The sequence below is a fragment of the Caretta caretta genome, chromosome 14 (genome assembly GCF_965140235.1).
Source record: "Caretta caretta isolate rCarCar2 chromosome 14, rCarCar1.hap1, whole genome shotgun sequence".
Taxonomy (NCBI): Eukaryota; Metazoa; Chordata; order Testudines; family Cheloniidae; genus Caretta; species Caretta caretta.
This window is the reverse complement of record NC_134219.1, coordinates 40,896,742-40,908,092: the sequence shown is the minus strand read 5'-3', so window position 1 is coordinate 40,908,092 and position 11,351 is coordinate 40,896,742. Positions and strand designations below refer to the sequence as shown.

General features: G+C 56.0%; 1 protein-coding gene across 5 annotated transcripts in view; it reads right to left on the bottom strand.

Annotated features, from left to right (window-relative positions):
* Positions 1 to 9,046, bottom strand: part of LOC125621599 (butyrophilin subfamily 1 member A1) — a 655,591-nt gene extending 646,545 nt beyond the window's left edge. For 3 of the 5 annotated variants that reach the window (XM_075119822.1, XM_075119818.1, XM_075119820.1), the window contains exons 1-2: positions 8,613 to 9,046; positions 6,234 to 6,701 (exon numbers count right to left, since the gene is read on the bottom strand). The gene's annotated coding sequence lies outside the window, so the exon portion shown is untranslated. The remainder of the gene's footprint in view (positions 1 to 6,233; positions 6,702 to 8,612) is intronic. The other 2 variants (XM_075119816.1, XM_075119817.1) reach the window with 2 other exon arrangements.
* Between the last annotated feature and the right edge of the window lie 2,305 nt (positions 9,047 to 11,351).

Here is an 11,351-nt window from a genome sequence, read left to right as displayed (position 1 = left end):
TTGTGTGCATCGTGGGGTCCAGCACAATCAAGGGGTCACTCCCAGGGGTCTGGCTGAAGGCCAGGGCACAGACCAGGCCTTGTGAATCCATGACAGAAAGTCACCTCTCACTCTTCTCTTTCCTACACTGAACAGATTGATCTCCTTCCGTCTCCTACTGTGAGGTGTTTGCTCCAGCCCCCAAATCATGTTTGTGACCCTTTTCTGCAGTGTCTGCAATTGTTTGAGGTGCAATGAAGACCTGTGAGAGGCTGCTCCACCGCCCGCCCTGCCCTTCCGAGTGTGGCTGCTCAGAGCCCTTGGGGAACCTGCCCACGTCACACAGGCACCTGCCTGGGAGCAGTTCAGAGCTGAGCTCTTTTGGAAACGTGGCCCTAGGCCTCTGTGTCCGCTGGCGCCTGCAAGAGGCAGCGTTGCTGTGAAGGGCAGTGGGGGGCTTCCGACAAGGGCTCACACTACATAGCACCGATGGAAGCTCTGGCTGGGTCTGGACTGCGACAGGACGAAGTGGCTGTAACCTGCCTTAGGCCAGGACAGCAGCAGGGGCCGGCACGGCCCAAAGAGCAGCCACACTGGGGAGGAAGTAGGTGAGAGCAGAGCTGGCAGGTGAGTCACTCACTGAGCACCTGCATTCAGTGGCGGCTGCTGATAGCAAGCCAGTGAGACGTAAAGCTCCCCCCTTCCTGCCAGGAACCCCCCTAAGGGAAGCAGCAACCTCACCTGCCCACCTTTGGGGTGAGCCTCCCCCCCCCCCCGGAATGCAAAGGGCCTCAAGGGCACAGACAGGTGCAAATTACATCGGAGAGGGAGATTTTCACAAACACAGGGGAGTTAGGATCAATGGGGCTTGTGCTACTGAATTCCTTAGCCCTGGTCTACACTAGGACTTTAGGTCGAATTTAGCAGCGTTAAATCGATGTAAACCTGCACCCGTCCACACAATGAAGCCCTTTATTTCGACTTAAAGGGCTCTTAAAATCGATTTCCTTACTCCACCCCTGACAAGTGGATTAGCGCTTAAATCGACGTTGCCGGCTCGAATTTGGGGTACTGTGGACACAATTCGATGGTATTGGCCTCCGGGAGCTATCCCAGAGTGCTCCATTCTGACCGCTCTGGACAGCACTCTCAACTCAGATGCACTGGCCAGGTAGACAGGAAAAGAACCGCAAACTTTTGAATCTCATTTCCTGTTTGGCCAGCGTGGCAAGCTGCAGGTGACCATGCAGAGCTCATCAGCACAGGTGACCATGATGGAGTCCCAGAATCGCAAAAGAGCTCCAGCATGGACCGAACGGGAGGTATGGGATCTGATCGCTGTTTGGGGAGAGGAATCCGTGCTATCAGAACTCCGTTCCAGTTTTCGAAATGCCAAAACCTTTCTGAAAATCTCCCAGGGCATGAAGGACAGAGGCCATAACAGGGACCCGAAGCAGTGCCGCGTGAAACTGAAGGAGCTGAGGCAAGCCTACCAGAAAACCAGAGAGGCGAACAGCCGCTCTGGGTCAGAGCCCCAAACATGCCGCTTCTATGATGAGCTGCATGCCATTTTAGGGGGTTCAGCCACCACTACCCCAGCCGTGTTGTTTGACTCCTTCAATGGAGATGGAGGCAATACGGAAGCAGGTTTTGGGGATGAAGAAGATGATGATGAGGAGGAGGTTGTAGATAGCTCACAGCAAGCAAGCGGAGAAACCGGTTTTCCCGACAGCCAGGAACTGTTTCTCACCCTAGACCTGGAGCCAGTACCCCCCGAACCCACCCAAGGCTGCCTCCTGGACCCAGCAGGCGGAGAAGGGACCTCTGGTGCGTGTACCTTTTAAAATACTATACATGGTTTAAAAGCAAGCATGTGAAAGGATTACTTTGCCCTGGCATTTGCGGTTCTCCTAGATGTAGTCCTAAAGCCTTTGCAAAAGGTTTCTGGGGAGGGCAGCCTTATTGCGTCCTTCATGGTAGGACACTTTACCACTCCAGGCCAGTAACACGTACTCGGGAATCATTGTAGAACAAAGCATTGCAGTGTATGTTTGCTGGCATTCAAACAACATCCGTTCTTTATCTCTCTGTGTTATCCTCAGGAGAGTGAGATATAATTCATGGTCACCTGGTTGAAATAGAGTGCTTTTCTTCAGGGGACACTCAGAGGAGCCCATTCCTGCTGGGCTGTTTGCCTGTGGCTAAACAGAAATGTTCCCCGCTGTTAGCCACAGGGAGGGGGGAAGGTTGAGGGGGTAGTCACGCGGTGGGAGGAGGCAAAATGCGACCTTGTAACGAAAGCACATGTGCTATGTATGTAATGTTAACAGCAAGGTTTACCCTGAAAGAGTGTAGCCACTGTTTTATAAAATGTGTCTCTTTAAATACCGCTGTCCCTTTTTTTTTTCTCCACCAGCTGCATGTGTTTCAATGATCACAGGATCTTCTCCTTCCCAGAGGCTAGTGAAGCTTAGAAAGAAAAAAAAACGCACTCGCGCTGAAATGTTCTCCGAGCTCATGCTGTCCTCCCACACTGACAGAGCACAGACGAATGGGTGGAGGCAAATAATGTCAGAGTGCAGGAAAGCACAAAATGACCGGGAGGAGAGGTGGCGGGCTGAAGAGAGTAAGTGGCGGGCTGAAGAGAGTAAGTGGCGGGCTGAAGAGAGGGCTGAAGCTCAAATGTGGCGGCAGCGTGATGAGAGGAGGCAGGATTCAATGCTGAGGCTGCTGCAGGACCAAACCAGTATGCTCCAGTGTATGGTTGAGCTGCAGCAAAGGCAGCTGGAGCACAGACTGCCACTGCTGCCCCTCTGTAACCAACCGCCCTCCTCCCCAAGTTCCATAGCCTCCACACCCAGACGCCCAAGAACGCGGTGGGGGGGCCTCCGGCCAACCAGCCACTCCACCACTCCGGCCAACCAGCCACTCCACCACAGAGGATTGCCCAAAAAAAAGAAGGCTGTCATTCAATAAATTTTAAAGTTGTAAACTTTTAAAGTGCTGTGCTTAAAGTGCTGTGTGGCATTTTCCTTCCCTCCTCCACCACCCCTCCTGGGCTACCTTGGTAGTCATCCCCCTATTTGTGTGATGACTGAATAAAGAATGCATGAATGTGAAGCAACAATGACTTTATTGCCTCTGCAAGTGGTGATTGAAGGGAGGAGGGGCGGGTGGTTAGCTTACAGGGACGTAGAGTGAACCAAGGGGCGGGGGGTTTCATCAAGGAGAAACAAACAGAACTTTCACACCGTAGCCTGTCCAGTCATGAAACTGGTTTTCAAAGCTTCTCTGATGCATACCGCGCCCTCCTGTGCTCTTCTAACCGCCCTGGTGTCTGGTTGCGCGTAACCAGCAGCCAGGCGATTTGCCTCAACCTCCCACCCCGCCATAAACCGTCTCCCCCTTACTCTCACAGATATTGTGGAGCACACAGCAAGCAGTAATAGCAGTGGGAATATTGGTTTCGCTGAGGTCTAAGCGAGTCAGTAAACTGCGCCAGCGCGCCTTTAAACGTCCAAATGCACATTCTACCACCATTCTGCACTTGCTCAGCCTGTAGTTGAACAGCTCCTGACTACTGTCCAGGCTGCCTGTGTACGGCTTCATGAGCCATGGCATTAAGGGGTAGGCTGGGTCCCCAAGGATACATATAGGCATTTCAACATCCCCAACAGTTATTTTCTGGTCTGGGAATAAAGTCCCTTCCTGCAGCTTTTGAAACAGACCAGAGTTCCTGAAGATGCGAGCATCATGCACCTTTCCCGGCCATCCCACGTTGAAGTTGGTGAAACGTCCCTTGTGATCCACCAGAGCTTGCAGCACTATCGAAAAGTACCCCTTGCGGTTTATGTACTCGGCGGCTTGGTGCTCCGGTGCCAAGATAGAGATATGGGTTCCGTCTATAGCCCCACCACAGTTAGGGAATCCCATTGCAGCAAACCCATCCACTGTGACCTGCACATTTCCCAGGGTCACTACCCTTGATATCAGCAGATCTTTGATTGCGTGGGCTACTTGCATCACAGCAGCCCCCACAGTAGATTTGCCCACTCCAAATTGATTCCCAACTGACCGGTAGCTGTCTGGCGTTGCAAGCTTCCACAGGGCTATCGCCACTCACTTCTCAACTGTGAGGGCTGCTCTCATCTTGGTATTCATGTGCCTCAGGGCAGGGGAAAGCAAGTCACAAAGTTCTATGAAAGTGCCCTTACGCATGCAAAAGTTTCGCAGCCACTGGGAATCGTCCCAGACCTGCAACACTATGCGGTCCCACCAGTCTGTGCTTGTTTCCCGAGCCCAGAATCGGCATTCCACAGCATGAACCTGCCCCATTAGCACCATGATGCATGCATTGGCAGGGCCCATGCTTTCAGAGAAATCTGTGTCCATGTCCTGATCACTCACGTGACCGCGCTGACGTCGCCTCCTCGCCCGGTATCGCTTTGCCAGGTTCTGGTGCTGCATATACTGCTGGATAATGCGTGTGGTGTTTAATGTGCTCCTAATTGCCAAAGTGAGCTGAGCGGCCTCCATGCTTGCCTTGGTATGGCGTCCGCACAGAAAAAAGGCGCGGAATGATTGTCTGCCGTTGCTCTGACGGAGGGAGGGGCGACTGACGACACGGCTTACAGGGTTGGCTTCAGGGAGCTAAAATCAACAAAGGGGGTGGCTGTACATCAAGGAGTATTTCAGGCAGGACTTCACGGAGGGTTCCAATAAGAAATGGTGCACCTAAGTTATCGTTCTTATTGGAACAAGGAGGTTAGCCTGGCCTCTGATTGATACATGGCTAGATTTACCTCGCTGCACCTTCTCTGTGAGTGACTGCAGTGTGACCTAGAGGAATGAGTCCCCTAGACAGGGGAGGAGGCAAATGAGTACAAAACAAATCTGGTCTATTTCTTGTTTTGACCCACTCCATCTATCTTTTACATCTTTGGCTGGCAGCAGACGGTGCAGAAGGACTGCATGCCATCCACATCTCATGGCTGCTCGGCAGAAGATGGTACAGTACGACTGCTAGCCATCCTCATCTCTTGCCTGCCTGGCAGAAGATGGTACAATACGACTACTAGCAATCCTCATCTCTTGCCTGTCTGGCAGAAGATGGTACAGTACGACTGCTAGCAGTCCGTATCGCCTGCCCGCTCACCATAAGACGGTTCAATAGGACTGACTGCAGGACTAAAGAGAATGACCTGGTCAAGTCACTGCAAATTTAGTCCCTGCGCCCATGTCTGCCCAGGCGCTCCCAGCCGACGTGGCCAGGAGCACCTTGGACACGACGAGGATGACTACCAGTCGTATTGCACCGTCTGCTGCCAGAAGGCAATGGGTTGCTGCTACTGTGCAGCAAAGCTGTACCGCGTCTGCCAGCACCCAGGAGACATAGGGTGACGGTTACCTGAGCGGGCTCCATGCTTGCCGTGGTATGGCGTCTGCACAGGTAACTCAGGAAAAAAGGCGCGAAATGATTGTCTGCCCTTGCTTTCACGGAGGGAGGGAGGGAACGGGGGCCTGACGATACGTACCCAGAACCACCCGCGACAATGTTTTAGCCCCATCAGGCATTGGGATCTCAACCCAGAATTCCAATGGGCAGCGGAGACTGCGGGAACTGTGGGATAGCTACCCACAGTGCAACGCTCCGGAAGTCGACTCTAGCCTCGGTACTGTGGAAGCGCTCCGCCGAGTTAATGCACTTAATGCACTTAGAGCATTTTCTGTGGGGACACACACACTCGAATATATAAAACCGATTTCTAAAAAAACGACTTCTATAAATTCGACCTTATTCCGTAGTGTAGACATACCCTTAGAAGCTTTAGAAAATCTCCCCCTCCCTGCATCAATTTCATCCAAGCTGGCCCCAGGTGTTTCTCCTCCATCTTTCACCCTCTTGCTCTGGAGCTTCATGGTGGTGAGCTGATGATAAAAACACCTGCACACTCCCAACACTGCCCCCCCGGAAAATTACAACCGGCGATCGGTTCCTACAGCTGTCTGTAAATGGAGCAGAACAGCAAACAGCCGTGAACCTGGCAGTGGAGAAGTCACTGGACAGGTCTCTGAATCTGTGTGGGCATCTCTACAGCCACAGCTGAGTTCCCTGTGGGAAAGTGACACTTTATCCCCCAAATCCCAGGAAGGAGGCCCTTTCATAGCAGCAGCTCCTCTGACTAATCAGCACCATGAGTCAGGAAATACCAAGGGAGCAATTCAGCTGGGGTTACAGTGAGTGAATCCCCTACCTGCGGAGTCCTGTGGAGTCGTTTCTGAGCCGTTCCAATCTCTCAGCTTCGCTAGCACCCAGAGCCATTCTCTCTAGGGAGAGCTCCTGCTCCCAGTGACTGTGTCCCTTTCCCAGACTGTATCATCCATCCTGACGGAGGGGTCAGGGAGCCACAGGGATTAACTCCAGCCTGCCCCTGAGCTTTTCATTAAGTTAATATATTTTATATGTAATGGAAGCGCTGTCCTCTCTTGGCACATCCACCAGCTTCAAAACCGAAAGAAGGAGAGAGGCAGGAACGTGACTGTGACTGGCTCCTCCTCTGGACGGTTATGGCACAAAGATCAAATTCCTCTGACACACCCACAGTGCTAGGGAGAGGGCAGCTTCGGTGCCAGCAGCCTCAGCTCTTAACTTCGCCTGGGGACACAGTCAGTTCTGCAGGCTGTTTTCTTGTGCTCCGGGAGTCGCTGTCATCACCTCAGCCCTGTGTAAAGAATGGGGCCAAAGTCTGCATCAGCAGCTGCTAGACTCGGTGGCCATGTTAATTCACTCTAGTGCCCTGAAATATTCCTCATTCCCAGCCCCACCCTCCAAACACATGCAGGATTCGTGGCTGAAAATACTCATCGATGCAAAATTAACCAATGACTATTGGGGGGATAGGGTTTGTTGCTATGCTCTCCAGGTGGCCCAGCCCCACCCTTTGGGCCTCAGCTCCTGCAATGTTGTTCAGACAGCCTGGCTCAGATACTCCTCTGCTGGGCCCCAGCTGCTCTGCTCTTCTCCAGGAAACAGGTGCCAGCAAGCCAGGGAAACAAAAAAGCAAGATGGTGCCTGGCTGCATGAAACAAACCTGCTGAATTCTCTGGGATCTTGGAAAAATGCTAAATCCCATCACCGGGGAATGTTGTGATAATTGGGGTAAAAATGTCCCTGAATTGTGAGCTGAGCTGTGAGAAGTGAGCAACATTAATAAAATATCACAATAGCCTACAACAATAAATGCTGATAGGAAGAGCTGCAAACAGAGCCAGAGCTACCCCATTGGGTGCCCTAAGCAGGAATTGTGGGGGGTGGCCCTGACCCACCTCTGAGAATTCTAACTGCATTATTTCCACAAATCATGGACCCTGAGCTGCTCTGGGCCCTAAGCTACTGTTTAGTCTGTTTATGCCTCACATCCTGGATGGGCAGCTTCTCAACTCAGGGGAAGGGAAGGGACCTAGGAGGAGGGGCAGAGTGGGGGTGGGAAGAGTTGGAGTAGGGGGGTGGAGTAGGGGGGCGGAGTCTCGGGGGAGGGGGTGGGGCCGGGATAGGGCACTTGCTGGCAAAACCAAAAGTTAGCACCTATGGCCTCTCCCCATCCCCCACCCAGGCGTGACTTATCCCGTGTCCTGGCAGGTGGCTGGGGTGGGGTTGAAAGGCACTGCCAGGGGACCTTGTGCATGTCTCTTCCTCGCTGGTGTCTCTATCCCTGGCTGGTCACTTTGCCCATGTGCTGGGAGCTCTGAGCTGCTCCCCATGGAGGGAGAGCAGGAGAAACCAGCCTCTGGTGACTGGGGGTCTGGGCACAGCCGGGCCCTTGCGGGAGAGGCTCAGGGGTCTATGCGCTGGGCTGGAGCCTGTCCGGTGTCACTCTGTGTGTCCGGTCCCTACCCCTGCCCCTCCCCGCAGCTCCTGCTCCCCCGGCCATCCCCTGGGCAGGCTCCAACTGTGGGCTGGGACTCTTGCCAACTTTCGGACAGAACAAAACCGAACACCCTTGCCCCACCCCTTCTCCGAGGTCCCCCCCACTCACTCCATCCTCCCCCCATCGCTCGCTTTCCCCCACCCTCACTCACACGCTAATTTTAACCGGGCTAGGGAGGGTCCCTTTTCGACTGGGTGTTTGGTTGAAAACTGGACACGTGGCAACCATAAATGCCAAGGTGCTGCACTCCCCCGACCCGCCCCAGCTGTGTCTGGCCGCAGCCCCCCAGGGGTGGGTGCGGGGTTGGTGTGATCCCTGCCCCGCTGGGAGGGGCTGTGTCTGGGCCCCCGGGGCTTTGGTGGGGTGTGTCAGGGCAGGGCAGAGCAGAAAAGGTGCCTCCGGTCACAGGGCTCCCTGGACGGGGGAGCACCCGGCCTCCCCGCACCTGGCCCCCTGGTCCGGCCCGGCTGTCGGAAGACGCCTGCCCCGTTCATCTCCATGGGCGCTCTGCCTAGGGTGACCATATTTCCTCAAAGGGCAAACGGGACACCCCCTGGGGCTAGCCCGAGGCCCCCCCACCCTATCGCTCAGAGCTGGCCTGAGCCCTGCACTCCCCCAACCCAGGTCTGGCGTCAGCCCCTCCCCATGCCTCCCATGCGGGCTGGCCCGAGCTGCGCTGGTCCGACCCGCACCCAGGTCACTCACCGAGGCTGCAGCCCCGGATCCGCACACGGGGTCACGGAGCCGGAGCCGGAGGGTTTGAGACCGGACCCGCCCTCATTATTTGTGTGAATTTGTAGCTGAATTGACGGGGCCGAGCCCCCCTGCTCCCCCGCCTTGGCCTCCGCCCGCTTCAAAACTGAAAGTACCAAAGTAGCTGGAAGTGAAAGTAATGGTCAGTGGCCCGGGCTGGTTGGGGCGGAGCAAATTGCTCTGAAAGTCCCAGCCCCCTTCCCCCCCCCCGCCCGGGCTCGGAGCTGGCGGGGTTGGGCCTGGCGGGGGCAGTTCGGAGGGGGAGCCAGTGTCGGGGTGTCAATGCCCCCCCCCGCTGTTCCTGCCCCCCAGGGATCGCTGGGCTCTCAGTAATTCCCCCGCCCAGCCCCGTCCCCACAGCCCTGTCCGGCGGGGGAAACGAAGCAGCAGCAGCAAAAAGCACCAGCCAGGTCACGCCCCCCCCCCCCGCCCTGGGTGGAGGCAGAATGAGGGGGGGGGGATGCTGAGTGGGGGAGGGAGCTGAAATCCGGAGCGACTGAGTGGGGCGGGGTGGGAAGCAACAGCGGATCAAGGGGAGGACTCAGGAACCGCCCGGCTGTAGCTGGCTCGGCTCCTGCAGGCGCCCAAGTGCTTCTGTATCCTGGTGCCAACTTTTCCCAAGCTAGGGCTAAAGATTTCCTGAATCTGGTGAAAAATTCCCAGCAGAGCTTCTATATCCTGGGAAATGTCCCCAAATCTGGGAATGTTTGAGTAAAATGTTTCAACTTGGGAAATTGGGAATTTTCATTCAAAACATTTTACTCAAACATTCCCAGATTTGGGGACATTTCCCAGGATATAGAAACACTGCTCAGGGGAGCAGAGCTGGGGGGGGGGGGGGTCCAGGGCCGGCAACAGCTCTGGGACTCGCAGACCTCCCGGGAGCAGAGGGGGGGCCCTTCATACAGAGCCACTTTCCTGCCCGGCCCCGGCCCTTTCCCCGGGTCTCTCCCCGCCGCTGCAGGCTCCGGCTCAGGGGTTGGTGTCGCCAGAGCCCGGGGCTGCCCCAGGGGCTGGTTCCAGCCCCCGGCGTGTGTCCCCCCCGCGGGAGCGCCATGGCCAAGTCTGAGGGTCGGTGAAAGCTGCGGGGGGCTCAGGGCGGGAGGCGGCGGGTCCGTCACTGTTACGCTGTCACCAGCAGCCCGGAGGAGGAGGGGGAGTCCCTGGGCGCGGGGCCAAGGGGCTGGATTCTCCTAAATCACAGGAGTTCCCCTCCCCCGAGCCCCGCCCCTTCCCAAACAGGGAACAGGAGCAGAGCCCAGATCTGGGGCCGTGTCCTTGCTGCTCAGTGTAAGGGGACTCTTGGCCCCTCACTAACGCTCAGTGGTGGCTGCTTTGGTTGCTAGCTCCCAGCACTAAAAGAAAGGGGAAGGGTCCCTGGGAAATCAGGACCCTGAAACTGACAGTCCTCAGGAACAATGGGGAAGGCCAGTGCTCCAGGTCAGCCTGATTGACAGGGTGGGCAGGCTAATCAGGGAGTCAGGAGGCCAGGGGGGTCCCGTCCTCCCTCCTTCCCGTGAGCTGGATTTGCCTGGGTCAGACAGAGTGGGGCCCAGCTAAGCAGAAAGCAGGGGCCGAAGCTGAGCTGGGGAGCAGAGCTTGGCCAGAAAAGCAGCCCAGGAAGCAGGTCAGAGCTGGGAGCAGAGTCACCGAGACACAGCCCAGGGAGAGCAGATCCTGTGCTGGGAGCAGGGCTGCGGACCCAAAGCCAGAGGGGCCAGAGAAGCAGCTCAGGGGGCTGGAGGCAGAGCGAGCTAGAACAGTGGAGCTGGGGGCTGGAGCTGGAGCGGGCTGGAGCCGGGTGCAGTGAGCAACTGGGGCCAGCCAAGGGGGGAACCTGGGCAAAGGGCCCAGCGCAGAAAGACACCCCCAGCCAAGGGTCCTTGCAGGCCAGACTGGAAGGGGGATCTTAACCTGTCGGGGGGCTGACTCTGGGTAGAAGAGTCCCACCACCCAAAGCCCAGAGGTGTGTGGCCACCACCAGAGCAAGTGTCCAACCCGCAGCATCCCTGCAGCACAGCCAAGGCCTGAGAAGGTGGCCTGGGACCTACAGGAAACAGACTGTGAACTGTCCTGATGTTCCAGACACACTGTTTGTGATGTTCCCTGCCACAGAGTGGGGTGATGTGTTTTCCTTTAACCTTTCCCATTTTTCCTTATTCTTTTTTAAAGTAATTGCTAATTAAATAACCTGTATTTGCTTTAAATTGTATGTAATGATCACTGGGTCAAGGAAGTGCCCAGTGCAGAGAGAGTACCCCGAAGTGAAAACACCCTAGCCCCTGCCCTAGGTGACCACAGCAGGGTTGGGGGTCGAGCCCCCCAGGAATCCTGGGCCCAGCCTTATTGGGGTTACGAGGACTCTGCCAGACAGGAGAGCGGAAGGGGAGTCCTCAAGGGCAGGGAGGCCTCTGGGTAAAGGAAGTGGGAGGGAGGACTCAGATCCTTTCGCTAGCCCACTTCACCGGGGTAGTGCAGAAGCCAGGAAAGTTCCCCACAATAGAAGGACCATTCCCCCGCTTAAGCAGCACAGATGCTCCCAGCCACCAACACTGCCTGCAACCCCCCCACACCCCATCTCCCCAGCCACTTCCCCAGCAGCCTTAGTCACAGCAGCACTCCCTGAGACCAACGTGACGTGTGAAATGGGAGGTTTTCCAGGATCGGGCCCTCATCAGCTCCCATATATTA